This window comes from Hyperolius riggenbachi, chromosome 3 (assembly GCF_040937935.1).
Source record: "Hyperolius riggenbachi isolate aHypRig1 chromosome 3, aHypRig1.pri, whole genome shotgun sequence".
NCBI classification, from domain to species: Eukaryota; Metazoa; Chordata; class Amphibia; order Anura; family Hyperoliidae; genus Hyperolius; species Hyperolius riggenbachi.
Genome location: NC_090648.1, coordinates 127615818 through 127630353, shown reverse-complemented (window position 1 = coordinate 127630353; position 14536 = coordinate 127615818). Strand labels below are relative to the sequence as shown.

Here is a 14536-nt window from a genome sequence, read left to right as displayed (position 1 = left end):
AAAGGCCCACAAACCACATTGGCTGAAGTTTCAATTGAAACTTTTTCTAATGTATAATAAAGCATATAGCCTCAATATCCGGATATGTGACCTCTGAGCAGGAGGGGGCCCAGACCTGCTTTAGCTTCCTGCAGAGAGCTGGCTATGAGTAAAGTGTGTGGCCTAGCTTCCAGCAGGGTGCGCACAATCCAGCCTGCTATCTCTAGCTAGCAGATAAGGCACACACTGATGTTATTTTTAGCAGGGCTGTGGAGTCGGTCCAAAAATCCACCGACTCCGACTCCTCAGTTTAGGATTCCACCGACTCCGACTCCACGACTCCTCTAATTTGCATATTACAATCTTGTTGATTCAAAGTATGTAACATGAAATTCGTCTCTTAACTGCCAACGCTTAGGAATTTTACAAGACAACTGAAGTGAGAAGGATATGTAGACTACTATATTTATTCCCTTTGGACTAAAACTAGTCCTTAGTAATAGTACTTGTAAAAGGTACAAACCGGAACAAAGAACATCTATCAGGCCCTAGGCAATGTAAGTGTGGGTACATGTAAGAATGATGTGCAGGTACTCTGCAGGGGAATGAAGAGATTGTAAACAGACAACACCTCTGTGTTCAATGTGCACAGCATTCTCAGTGGATTCCCTGCAGCTCTGTGGGGAGTGCATATGTAGAGTATAGTACTACTGTGTAACAAAGTAAACCTGAGACAGATGAAATTAAAGTTTTATACATACCTGGGGCTTCCTCCAGCCGCCTTCAGGATAATCAGTCCCTCGTTGTCCTCCTCCACCACCTGGATCTTCTGCTATGAGTCCAGGTACTTGAGCCAGTCTGGCGTAGTGCGCATGAACACACTCCACCGCTAGGAGCATACTACACCTGTGCAGCACTATTGCGCAGGTGCAGAATGTTCCTGGCTGTGGGAGTGGCATGCGGCAGGACTGCGCTGACTGGCTGAATTACCAGGACTCATAGCAGAAGATCCGGGTGGTGGAGGACAGTGAGGGACTGATTAGCCTGAAGGGGGCTGGAGGAAGCCCCAGGTATGTATAAAACTTTACTTTTCATCCGTCTCAGGTACCCTTTAATTTGTAGTCACCAAACCAAATTTTAATAACATATCAAATTATTTGATTTCATCAGCAAAGGGAGTGCATACATTTGCATAAATCAGCATCAGTGCAGAATTATTTCCATCTCATTGACCATCTCTATTAGTGACACAGCTACACATCAGGCTTTATTCTTACAGCATAGATGTTATTTAGTATAGAGATTCCTGTGTACGCATCATATATACAGTCACAATCAGATATGTATATCTGACCTTAAAAATACGGGGACTGCTTTATTGAAGCAGCACAAGTAACTAATTTTGATTGGTTTATTTCATTTTTGTGGACTAAGCACAGCTATTACTGTATATATACACATTATTTTAATGACTATTATCTGAGAAATAGAACATTTTATCATATTTTCTATTTTAATTACAGTTACAAATTCATTAGGAGTCGGAGTCGGTGCATTTTTTCCCGACTCCGACTCCAGGCACCCAAAATTGCCCGACTCCACGACTCCGACTCCACAGCCCTGATTTTTAGTATGTATATAACACTGACACATTTTCCTCAGCACTTTACAGAGTACATCAAACCATTCACATCACTAACTGTCCCTCTGTGGGGAATGCACAATCTAACCTCCCCACCACATTCCAAAGCCTATTTTTGACAAACGCCAATTAAAGTAGCGGTACATGTGCACACTGTGCAATGGATGCTTAGACCCCTGCTGAAGCACACAAACTCTGGGCTATGTTACCATAAAAAACAAACAAAAAAAACACACAGCTCATAAAATTAATCTTCTAGGCTATGTGTGTCTTCATTTTTGGCAGCTGAAAAGGTGGTTAGTGTTAACAGTCCAGTCCTATTTTTATGATGACCTGCAAATACCCAGAATGACCAGCAGCCAACCAGACAGCAGGTGAGTGGCTCCATAAAACGCTGGATTGCTGCTGGAGGTACCCTGTATATAACCACTGATGGGCTCATCCACAAATAAGCCCCACCACCACTTTTGGCCTAAAATAAATAAAAAAGCCAAATGCAAGTGACCCGATGATAAGCCAATTATCCTCCCACAATGTACTACATTAACCCCCAATGCAGAGTGCATGATGGAAGTGTGTCGGCATAGCTACCTCTCCTTGTTCCAGTGTGCACCCCGTCTCCCCAGCAGCTTCTTCACTCACCACCAGAGGGCCAGGCTCACTGTCATGTGACAGCAGCGAAGCTTGAAGCTCTAGCGGCCAGCTAGGGTTCAATTTGGAGCGAGGAAAGGTAGCTATGCCTTCTTGCACACTTCCAACACGCAATCTGCATGGGAGGCCCAGCACATAGCATATCACCTGTGGATAGGACGGACTTACACACACACACTTTTAGCCCGAATACGTGAGAAAGTCAGCTTACAGGACACCTGAATTGAGAGGCATGTCATGTCAGCCATATTTGTTACCTGGCAGTCCTGCTGATATCTTTGGCTGCAGTAGTGCCTGAATCACACACGTGAAACAAGCATGCAGCTAATCTAGTCACACTTCAGTCAGAACACCTGATCTGCATGCTTGTTCAAGGTCTATGGCTAAGTATTCAAGGCAGAGGATCAGCAGGACCGCCAATGTGCATTGTTTAACCCTCCTCTTATGTTAGGGTCAGAACGGACCCGTTTTCAGGTTTTGAATGTCTATAAGTATCACATAAATTTGTTTATTGCATCAATATTTTTTTACTTTGTCAGGAACCTTTATTTAAAAAATGTAATAGAAAAATAATCCTTTTCACTAAATTAGAAAATACTGTGGTGAAAATTATGACGTTTATGGTGTTAGGGTCAATTCTGACCAAGTTATGATATAGGATTATAGAACACTAATAAGTGCCAAAACAGAGATACTAGAGCAAAATCTGACAAGCTTGCTCCCATAAGGGATGTCTGGGAGAATTGGGTTCAGCTCCTTCCACTAATGTTTCACCCTGGGCCTCAGGTAACAGTAGATGAACGTTTGATCCCTTTCCGTGGAAATTGCTCCTTCCGGCAGTATATGCCCAGTAAGCCAGGCAAATACGGCATAAAAATCTGAGCAGACTGTGATGCAAAAACAAGCTATGCATGGAACCTACAGATTTACACTGGCAAACCCGAAAGTGGCATCCCTGAGAAAAAACAAGGACAACGTGTAGTCCTTGATATGACTACTGGACTGCGGGGTTACAATATCACGTGACAATTTTTTTTACCAGCTATGACCTTGGACAAGAACTTCTCAGGAGGAAACTTACCATGGTAGGCACAATAAAAAAATAAAATAAACCTGAGCTGCACACTGAAATTTTGCAAGTGAAGGACAGAGCTCCACTTTCTTCAAAATTTGCTTTTACAGACACCACCACTGTTGTTTCATATTGTCCAAAAAAAAATAAAAATGTGATACTTATGTCCACTTTTCCCAAAGATGCAGCTGTGTCATCAAGAAGTGACAAAAAGCCCACAATTATCCTGGATTACAATAAAAATAAAGGGGGAGTGGACAACCTGGACAAGCTGACTGCTACCTATACTTGTCAGCGAATGACTAGGAGATGGCCGATGGTTGGGTTTTATAACATCCTAGATGTGTCTGCATACAATGCATTTGTGTTATGGACCCACATCCACGCAGGTTGGAACACAAAAAAGAATAACAAGTGGAGAATATTTCTCGAAGGAGCTAGGAAGTTCCCTTGTCAAGGCACACATTGAGCAAAGGAAACGGGTGTCTCGAGATCCAATCGCTGCAGCCATGATCAGACAGATGCAGAGTTCATCAAGCACTCCATCCACACCATCAACAACACAAAGAGAATCAGTGCCAGCATCCTCATCATCATCTAGCCTTGCCACAACATCAACCAGCACAGCCACAACTCCAGTGATACAATCTGATTCTAAAAGAGAGAGAGGTGTCAGGTCTGCCCCAGCAATAAGGACAGAAAGACACACGCATTATGCTTCCACTGTAAAAAATATATCTGCAAAGAACATGCTAAAAGTGTCAGCTTTTGCCACACATGCATCTAAAAACACCCACACAAACACATGCAAGTTCTTGCAGAAAGATGCTTTGAAACTAGTACTTGATTTCTATTGCTTTGCCTTGCTTGCTTGTGTGTTGTTTGTTTGACCTTGCAAGTCTACATTTTGTATTATTACTTGCTTTTCATTGTTTATGAATGTTTTATGTAAAAAAAAAAAAAAGAAGACTTTTGGCGATATTCTTGAAGTAAATATATATGGGTCAAAATGGACCCCGTCCCTAACACCATCAATGTTATTATGGTTAATGTTATTAAAATAAAAATATAAAAAAAATATTTAAGAGATGTGTTCAAATACTCCTCATCAACATTCTGGTGACATAACATTTTATTTACTTATAATATTCTATTTAGGTTTATTTTACCATTTTTTAAATTTGAAAATGAGAGGTATGCTATCAAAAGAAAGGTTAAAGGGGTCACACCAAAAATATTAAAACCAATCTTTTCAAGGATAAAGAAGCCTAACAAGGTAACCAAGAGGTAATAAACAAATTGGATGATAAATATTTGTTCAGAGGGTATTTTATGGCTGATTTAAGACATGGGTCAAAACCGACCCGTTAACATCATGGATAATAACAGAAAGCTAACATAAGAGGAGGGTTAAAGGACTTCCGAGGCCAAAATCCGGCCCCCAAATGTAAAAAAAGTTATCTACCTGTATGACTTTCTAAGGCACGGAGGACGCCGTCCGCGCCCTCCGTGCCGTTCCGCCGGGTCCCCGCCTCTCAATACGACCCCGAATGGCTCCCGACCCCACGGCCAGGGTCGGGCTCTGCTGCCTGTATAAAGATGGCCGCCGGCCCTGGCCGCGGCTGCGCACTCCGCATGGCCGCTACTGCGGCTGCGCAGCACTAGGGCCAACCCCCCGATCCACGCTACAGGAAACAGCCTGTTGCGTGGATCGGGGGGTTGGCCCTAGTGCTGCGCAGCCGCAGTAGCGGCCATGCGGAGTGCGCAGCCGCGGCCAGGGTCGGCGGCCATCTTTATACAGGCAGCAGAGCCCGACCCTGGCCGTGGGGTCGGGAGCCATTCGGGGTCGTATTGAGAGGCGGGGACCCGGCGGAACGGCACGGAGGGCGCGGACGGCGTCCTCCGTGCCTTAGAAAGTCATACAGGTAGATAACTTTTTTTACATTTGGGGGCCGGATTTTGGCCTCGCAAGCCCTTTAAAAGGAAATAAATAAATCCGCCTCCATATCCCTCTCACTACAGGTCTGCTTTATCCATGGAGATATACAGAAACTAGAGCCATGCAGATTGCATTAAGTGAGACAGCTGCCTATGGGTGTATGATGGATGATTCAGATCACTGCACTGTACCAGGGCACGGGAAGTGTAAGCCATTGCGCACCTCCCTACACGCACACAGATGGCATCAATTGCTGAATGTATTAAGAGCTAAGGTATCCTTTAAATGTGGATCGATGTGGTCCTAAATGTGTTCAACTTGGTTATGCTCTGAAGAATGGGAAGGCCAGGGAAGATCTCAGCCATGCTCCATGAACCACTTGCAAACAATTCTGACGGTACAATGTCGTGCTGTCCTGTTGAAAGCTCCCATTGGCCATATGAAAGACTGTCAATATGCAGAGATGTGCTTGATCTGCAAGGAAGGTAAAACACCCATCAGTTTAAAGTGCCTTTCAGGGGCAATAAAGGGGTTCTTTAGAGGTGACACTTACCTGGGGCTTCTATCCCTGTAGCTTCCTCCGTTCCTCGCCGCCGGTCACGGTCTAATTAGACTGCGGCCGAGCGTGTCATCGGGGGCTTACTGCACAGGCGCAGTACAAGAAAACTTTGCGATGACGCGCTCTGGAGTGAGCACCATTCGTCTAATTAGACCGGGAGTGGGGAACCGAGGACCGCAGGAGGATGGCGTGGGACATGAAAGCTGCAGGGGGCCGATAGAAGCCCCAGGTGAGTGTTGGTTTTTATTTACTTTTTAACACCCCTTTAAAAAGAGACCTAGACCATACCAAGGAAACATTTCTCAGACCATAATGCTGCTACCGCCAGATTTAACAAGTCCAACAGTGCTATATTCGAGTGCACTCCAAAAATGTGACTAATCGCAGAAGGCAACCCTCTGCCAGTCAGTGCAAGTGAAATGTCGGATCTCCTATGCAAACTGCATCCATGTTTTTCTGATGAACCCTTGTGAGCACGGACACACTCATCAGCCATCTGATCTCAAGCCTCATTCACAGTCAGTTTTGACATCTGTCAGCCCTCTGGTTAGATTGAATGGAGTTGTACTACATAGCTAATGTTCTACTCTCGCATCAGTGGCTCATCTTGTACCCCCCCCCGTAACCACATTTTGCCATGGAAAAGGCTCCATTCCTCCACTCACGCTAAAGTCGGGCCTCTTCTGCCAAATATCTAACTGCCCCGTGAACCCCCCCAGGAGTTGGGGGCCAAACGCAGCCGGAGCGCATTGTTTTCCTACTCATCGCATTCAATTACACTGACCATATAGGGGACACAGGAACAGCCAAAATCTGGTGATTGGAAAACTAATGAAGGAGGCACTCAATTGGCGATAAAGCTGCTCAACACGACATTTCGGGTTTTCCCTTTTCTCAGGTGTAGGAAGGGGGAAACCCCGAAAAATGTTGTGTTGAGCAGCTTTATTGATTAAACGCAAGTTTAATTATCACCAATCGAGTGTCTCCTTCATTCGTTTTCTGGTTTCCTGTATGTGGAGGCGGTGACCCACAGGAGGATTGTGCACCGGCGGACCAGGCTATAGCCCTGGGTGAGTGACAGTGCTGGGGTAAATTTGTTGCTGGTCAGTGTAATGACTGGCTAGACCTCTTACATGGTCAGTGTAATTATGGTTGTTTCTGTGTCCCCCTATGTGGTCAGCATAATATAATGCACTGTGCGCCACACCTTCAGCCCTCCTGGATAGTAACAGAGCATGCTGTCATGTCACCCTGCAGGCTGTATAGCCTCAGATCCGAATTCGTCATCCAAGGGACCACAATGTTGTTTACACATAAGATACACCATGTTGGAAAATTTACAGATATACATGCCACTGATATCATGGAGGGCATATAATTGCAGCCAAATGGAACTTGTGGTCAGCAGCCAGTAGGCCGAACTGCTTCAAAAATGGGCAGTCCAGCCGCCCTAAGAAAAGAGGCCTTGGTCTCTTTTCCAAGGGAAGTCAGGCAATTGGTATTGTTTAAAAGGAAATAAATGTCAGCCTCCATATTCTTCTCACTACAGTTATACTTGCAATTGAAGTGATAGAGATGTGGAAGCTGCCATATTTACTTACTTTAAAGAGTAACTGTCAGGCTGCAGAAGCTAATTTAAACCTCTATTCTCCTGTGTTAAACAGTTTAGAAGGAAGCCCAAAAGCAATTAGTGAAGATAAAAATCTCAGTTACCTTTGATGTGTGCTTATCAGCAAGGCTGTTATTCTTAAGAAGACGCAAGCCGCATACCATACTGCAAAGCATTCTGGGGCTCTCCCCTCGGCTGCTAATGAGACGTTACAGCAGCTTGTAATCGCGTAGCACTGATAAATCTCGGGCAGAGTACACTGCAGGAGTCAGCTATTGTTCCTAGCCACATGGCTCATTAATATTCACTGCACACTGTGTTATTTAGTACCAGCTTTTCTGTGATCAGGAAGCAGGCAGGACATGACGACACATTTGACAGAAAAACATGGAGCCTGCCATGAGCTGTCAGGAGCATCTATCTCTGCATATACTATATACAAATTCTGTGAAATCCAAACGTGGACAGTGAAATGCATATGTAATGTAAGTACAGCCAATCTTTAGCTACTGATATATGTGTCTATTTTCTCTGAGACCTTATACCTAACAGCTCCTCTTTAAAGCAATGCCAGTTGCCTGGCTATCCTGCTGATCCTCTGCCTCTAATACTTTTAGCCCTTGAACAAGCATGCAGCAGATCAGGTGTTTGACATGATTGTCAGATCTGACAAGATTAGCTGCATCGTTGTTTCTGGTGTGATTCAGACACTACTGCAGCCAAATAGACCAGCAGGACAGCCAGGCAACTGGTATTGTTTTAAAGGAGATAAATATGGCAGCCACCATATCACACTCACTTCAGTTCCCCTTTAAGGCCGCTTTCACACAGGAAGCTGAATTCTAGGTTTTTCTGGTAGCCTCTTATAAGCCGGCCATAGAGCATCTTCAGGCTGCAATTTAATGCAGTCCAATGGCAGAGTTTCTAATCCCACAAGTGTCAGTGTTCGACAGTCAATCCAAAAGATTGCACGCCTCATAAAGGACAGGTGCTGGACCATTGCAGAAGAAACCAGTCAGGGACTATCAATTTAATATCCTATCATGACAAATACAGCATCTGGACTGCTCATCAACAATCGTTTTTGGATCACACAGGGCACAAGACTCAAGATAGTAAATTTCATAACAAAATGGCCGCCTGTAAGCCATTTTGCCACACTCCCTTTTGTTCTATACAGTTACTCGTATATGACTAGTTCTCTTCTTTCACACAGTTTCATGGCTTTAGAATGTGCTACTAGGGACGATTTGTGTTGTCTTGTAGATAAGATATGACACTGAGGATCTCACCAGTCTAACTTTACAGATCTACTTTAGTATGTATATGTATTCATTTATGCAGTATTGTGTGTTCCAATAGTTAGCTCAGATATTTTGTAAGGACCCAATCAGGGTCAAGGTAGGAGTAATGATAGTAATGTGTAATTTGGAGTATATAACTTGTGTTATATATGTGCCATCCTCGACAGACATTCTATAGCCTCCTGTATGGTAAATAAACCTATACTATACTTCTTAGAGACTGATTGGTCATATTTCACAATGTACCCTGGCAGTAAATGTAACCACACCCCCAATTCCATTGTCACAATACCTGCAACACACGGTGCAGTTAACTTGCAGCAAAAAACTGCACCATGTTACTTCTGAGTACTGGGAACAGCACAAAGAACTTTGAATAACTTTTGCTTTCCATCCCTTTTCCTTTTAAATACATAAAAGGAGGTGTTTGTCAAGAGGTAGCGCTCAAGGTGCGTATCACCTATAAAGGATGTCATCAAATCAAATATGTTCAGCTTAAACTACATATGACAGGTACAAGCCTAAATATAAACACTTTGGCACTCAAAGTCCATGCAAGGTTATTAGCAAGGTAACAACTAAAAGTCCATGTACACAGGCCCTAAAATTTAAAACTTGGACTAGATCACTGGTTTCTTCTCCATAGGTACACACAGCACACTAAAAGTAGATTCTTCAAATTGTGGACCCTCCACCAACACCCTTTGTGGTCCACTCACCGCTGTATTAGACCAACCAATGGTCTATATGCACATTGGGACCGTTCCCGGGTCGTCCCCCACCTCTCGATCAAATGCAGTGTGTCTTTAATCCAAACAGACCTCTTCATATACGAGGCAGCCTTCTAGCTAAAAAACTTAGTGAAGAGAACTCCACATAGCGTAATACTGCTTTAAAATGTTTATTTAATAAAATGCAATTGCACTCACATGTTTGTAGATAAAATCAGCGCATAGAGTGATTTATAAACGGGCTCTCCCCCGTTCAGGTGGCCAGGCTGGCAGGCTCCTCAGAGTGGATCCCCTCTATTTCCGCCGCGCGGTCGGAAGAAAAACGGACGCCACACGTGCCTCCTCGCCGCCGCTCACCCTGTGATTGTGTTGCCCAGTTTCCGCATCAGACTCCGCCCTATCGATTTCGTCACCAAGTGACTCATCAGGGGCATGGAGTCTGATGCGTCCCAGGCCTTTTTGAACTAATGGAGCGCTTCCCGCGCATGCTCCATACATACACTATGGACGCCTGCCAATCTGCCGCCATCTAGTGGATAAAATTAGTATTACGCTAAAAAACAAACTAAATACCTAGCAGACCTCGCAGAGTAAGCTGTTACATTTCTATGTAACCACATTCCTCATATTTAAGCAATTCCATCCCCTCCCTCACTAAGTTCACATCCTACCATCACACAGGTTGTTCCCAAAATTTACTACCAACAGCACATCAAATCCCCAACCACAAATTACAATTCATGTGTGTTCATGCGTTCCTGCCCCCACTCCATACCCTATATAAGTGAACCCCCTACCTTCCTTCATCCCACCACCCCCCTTTTTTCCATTTAACCCTAAATTCCATTACCCCCATCATCCCCTTACATATATTAGGGATCAGAGGTCATGAACACATACCCACACATTTACATACCACAGGGACATAGTTCCAAGCTCTTTTAAAGCTACAGCATATCATATTTGCATACATATAACCCCTTACCCAACCTTGGGTTCATTCTCTGAGTGCCCTTCATTCCCCCCTCTTCTCTCACACCCCTTCATTTGGATCATTCCACCCCATCTGGAACATTTCTCTAGACAAAGTTTTGCCATCAGTGGGATCAGGGTGCATGCGCACACATCACACCCCTAATCCCCCAAAAAGCATACCAGATCGATATCTATATTGAGGCCATCCGGTCTTAATGTCCCCATCCGGTGGATCCACTTGGTTTCCTCCTGTGAGACCCTTTTGAGTTTATTACACCCCCTCCAGTTGGGAATAATTTTCTGTAACGCACAAAAAGATAGCTCCCTGGGGTTACAGTTATGGTGGCTACTAAAATGGGCTGAAACTCCGTGATTGGGGTATCCCTTCACAATGTTGCGAATATGCTCCCCCATCCGCTCCTTTAAGGTGCGTGTGGTTCTCCCGATATACTGCCATCCACATTTGCACCAGGCAAGGTATACAACAAATCTATCATTACAGGTAATGAATTCTTGAATTTTAAAGCTTTTTCCATTGCTGAAGGATGTCACCCTATCAGTTTTTTGACCTACAGCCTCCCTGCAGGCTTTACAGCCTCCAGGGATACTATGAAGAAGAGCTGGATAGAGAAATTGAAAGGGTGGGAAACCTGGATAGAAAAACACTTTTGATGGATAAGCGAGTGGAAGACACTAAGGGTGAGTATGATCTGGCCTTCATTACAGGGTATAACACTCAATACAAACAGCTCCAGAATATCATCAAGCAGCACTGGGGCATTTTGGAAACAGATCTAACATTGAGGAGTATTATCCCAACCCAACCAAAATTCATTTATAGAAAAGCACAAAATTTAAAACAAATTCTTGCACCAAGCTGTGTGGAGCCTAAGAAGGTACCACGCATGCAGGGATGGCAAACAGCGGGTTTCTTCCCGTGTAGGAGCTGTAAAGCCTGCAGGGAGGCTGTAGGTCAAAAAACTGATAGGGTGACATCCTTCAGCAATGGAAAAAGCTTTAAAATTCAAGAATTCATTACCTGTAATGATAGATTTGTTGTATACCTTGCCTGGTGCAAATGTGGATGGCAGTATATCGGGAGAACCACACGCACCTTAAAGGAGCGGATGGGGGAGCATATTCGCAACATTGTGAAGGGATACCCCAATCACGGAGTTTCAGCCCATTTTAGTAGCCACCATAACTGTAACCCCAGGGAGCTATCTTTTTGTGCGTTACAGAAAATTATTCCCAACTGGAGGGGGTGTAATAAACTCAAAAGGGTCTCACAGGAGGAAACCAAGTGGATCCACCGGATGGGGACATTGAGACCGGATGGCCTCAATATAGATATCGATCTGGTATGCTTTTTGGGGGATTAGGGGTGTGATGTGTGCGCATGCACCCTGATCCCACTGATGGCAAAACTTTGTCTAGAGAAATGTTCCAGATGGGGTGGAATGATCCAAATGAAGGGGTGTGAGAGAAGAGGGGGGAATGAAGGGCACTCAGAGAATGAACCCAAGGTGGGGTAAGGGGTTATATGTATGCAAATATGATATGCTGTAGCTTTAAAAGAGCTTGGAACTATGTCCCTGTGGTATGTAAATGTGTGGGTATGTGTTCATGACCTCTGATCCCTAATATATGTAAGGGGATGATGGGGGTAATGGAATTTAGGGTTAAATGGAAAAAAGGGGGGTGGTGGGATGAAGGAAGGTAGGGGGTTCACTTATATAGGGTATGGAGTGGGGGCAGGAACGCATGAACACACATGAATTGTAATTTGTGGTTGGGGATTTGATGTGCTGTTGGTAGTAAATTTTGGGAACAACCTGTGTGATGGTAGGATGTGAACTTAGTGAGGGAGGGGAGGGAATTGCTTAAATATGAGGAATGTGGTTACATAGAAATGTAACAGCTTACTCTGCGAGGTCTGCTAGGTATTTAGTTTGTTTTTTAGCGTAATACTAATTTTATCCACTAGATGGCGGCAGATTGGCAGGCGTCCATAGTGTATGTATGGAGCATGCGCGGGAAGCGCTCCATTAGTTCAAAAAGGCCTGGGACGCATCAGACTCCATGCCCCTGATGAGTCACTTGGTGACGAAATCGATAGGGCGGAGTCTGATGCGGAAACTGGGCAACACAATCACAGGGTGAGCGGCGGCGAGGAGGCACGTGTGGCGTCCGTTTTTCTTCCGACCGCGCGGCGGAAATAGAGGGGATCCACTCTGAGGAGCCTGCCAGCCTGGCCACCTGAACGGGGGAGAGCCCGTTTATAAATCACTCTATGCGCTGATTTTATCTACAAACATGTGAGTGCAATTGCATTTTATTAAATAAACATTTTAAAGCAGTATTACGCTATGTGGAGTTCTCTTCACTAAGTTTTTTAGCTAGAAGGCTGCATCGTATATGAAGAGGTCTGTTTGGATTAAAGACACACTGCATTTGATCGAGAGGTGGGGGACGACCCGGGAACGGTCCCAATGTGCATATAGACCATTGGTTGGTCTAATACAGCGGTGAGTGGACCACAAAGGGTGTTGGTGGAGGGTCCACAATTTGAAGAATCTACTTTTAGTGTGCTGTGTGTACCTATGGAGAAGAAACCAGTGATCTAGTCCAAGTTTTAAATTTTAGGGCCTGTGTACATGGACTTTTAGTTGTTACCTTGCTAATAACCTTGCATGGACTTTGAGTGCCAAAGTGTTTATATTTAGGCTTGTACCTGTCATATGTAGTTTGAGCTGAACATATTTGATTTGATGACATCCTTTATAGGTGATACGCACCTTGAGCGCTACCTCTTGACAAACAGAATTTTATAGAATAGAGGAGGCGATCGGGTGTTGCTATCAGGTGCTGAATAGGGACACTGTGAGCGCTATCCTCTTTATACAAACATAAAAGGAGGTGTAAATAAATGACTTTCTAACAACTCTGTATTTGCACATATAGTATGCTTCTTGGCTGTTTTCAAGAACTTAACGACCAGTTAACGCTGATAGGCGGCGCCTGGTCGTTCGTGAACTGGCATGGAAAGTTTCCATGCTATACCACTGAGGGTGCCTCCGTGAATAGTGTGCGAGCCGCCGATCGCAGCTCGCACGCGTAATGCAAACACGCGGGGAAGAAATCCCTGCTGTTTACATCATACGGCGCTGCTGTAGGCAGATTAGCGATCCCCGGCCTCTGATTGGCCGGGGATCGCTGGCATATGATAGGCTGAAGCCTATCCTATACGGCGCAGGACGGATATCCGTCCTGTGCCACCTAGGGAAAGGAGGGGAGGGAGGTAAGCGGAGGGAGGGCGGAAAACGCTGCGGAGGGGGGCTTTGAGGAGCCCCCCCACTACTCACTAATGGCCGGCGGCGATCAGACACCCCCCCCCCAGCAGGACATCCCCCTAGTGGGGGGAAAAACGGGGGGGGGGGGGGTGGGGAAGTCTGATCGCCCGGCCACAATCCTGATCGGTGCTGCGGGCTGTAGAGCCCACGCAGCACCGATCATTAGAAATTCCCCTGGTCCTTAAGTGGTTAAAACTTACTGCCAGTAATATTGGCATGCGCAGGCAGCACAAGGCAACATTGCCATTGCAACCGCCAGAATTGCCAGACCGCAACCGCCAGAATTGTAACACTCGCTAAGCTATTAGTGCGACCCACAGGACATGATTAACACAAGCATGTCTACAGTAACACGCGTCCACCCAATCACATTAGCGGAATTTCCCTACGGACTTTTCACACTGGCTCACCTCAACCATACTAGCGCCGAGATAAAAGTCATATAGGAATCCAAACATCACTACTACACCTTTCAACTAGAGTAGCCTTAAAGGGTACCAGAGATAAAAGGAATGAATATATTTATACATACCTGGGGCTTCTTCCAGCCCCCTTCAGGCTGATTGGCCCCTCACTGTCTCTTCTGCCTCCTGGATCCTCCTCTATGACTCCCCAGTAATTCAGCGCAGGCCAGCCAATGAAGATAATTCTGTTCCTGGTGTGAACCATTTCTTTTGCCACAGTTTAGGCTAAATCCTGATGTCATTTCTGCCCTTTACTTT

At 45.0% G+C, this 14536-nt stretch overlaps 1 protein-coding gene across 1 annotated transcript in view; it reads right to left on the bottom strand.

Moving 5' to 3' along the window:
- Window positions 1-14536, bottom strand: part of SNRNP27 (small nuclear ribonucleoprotein U4/U6.U5 subunit 27) — a 52134-nt gene that overhangs the window by 33886 nt on the left and 3712 nt on the right. The window lies entirely within an intron of this gene.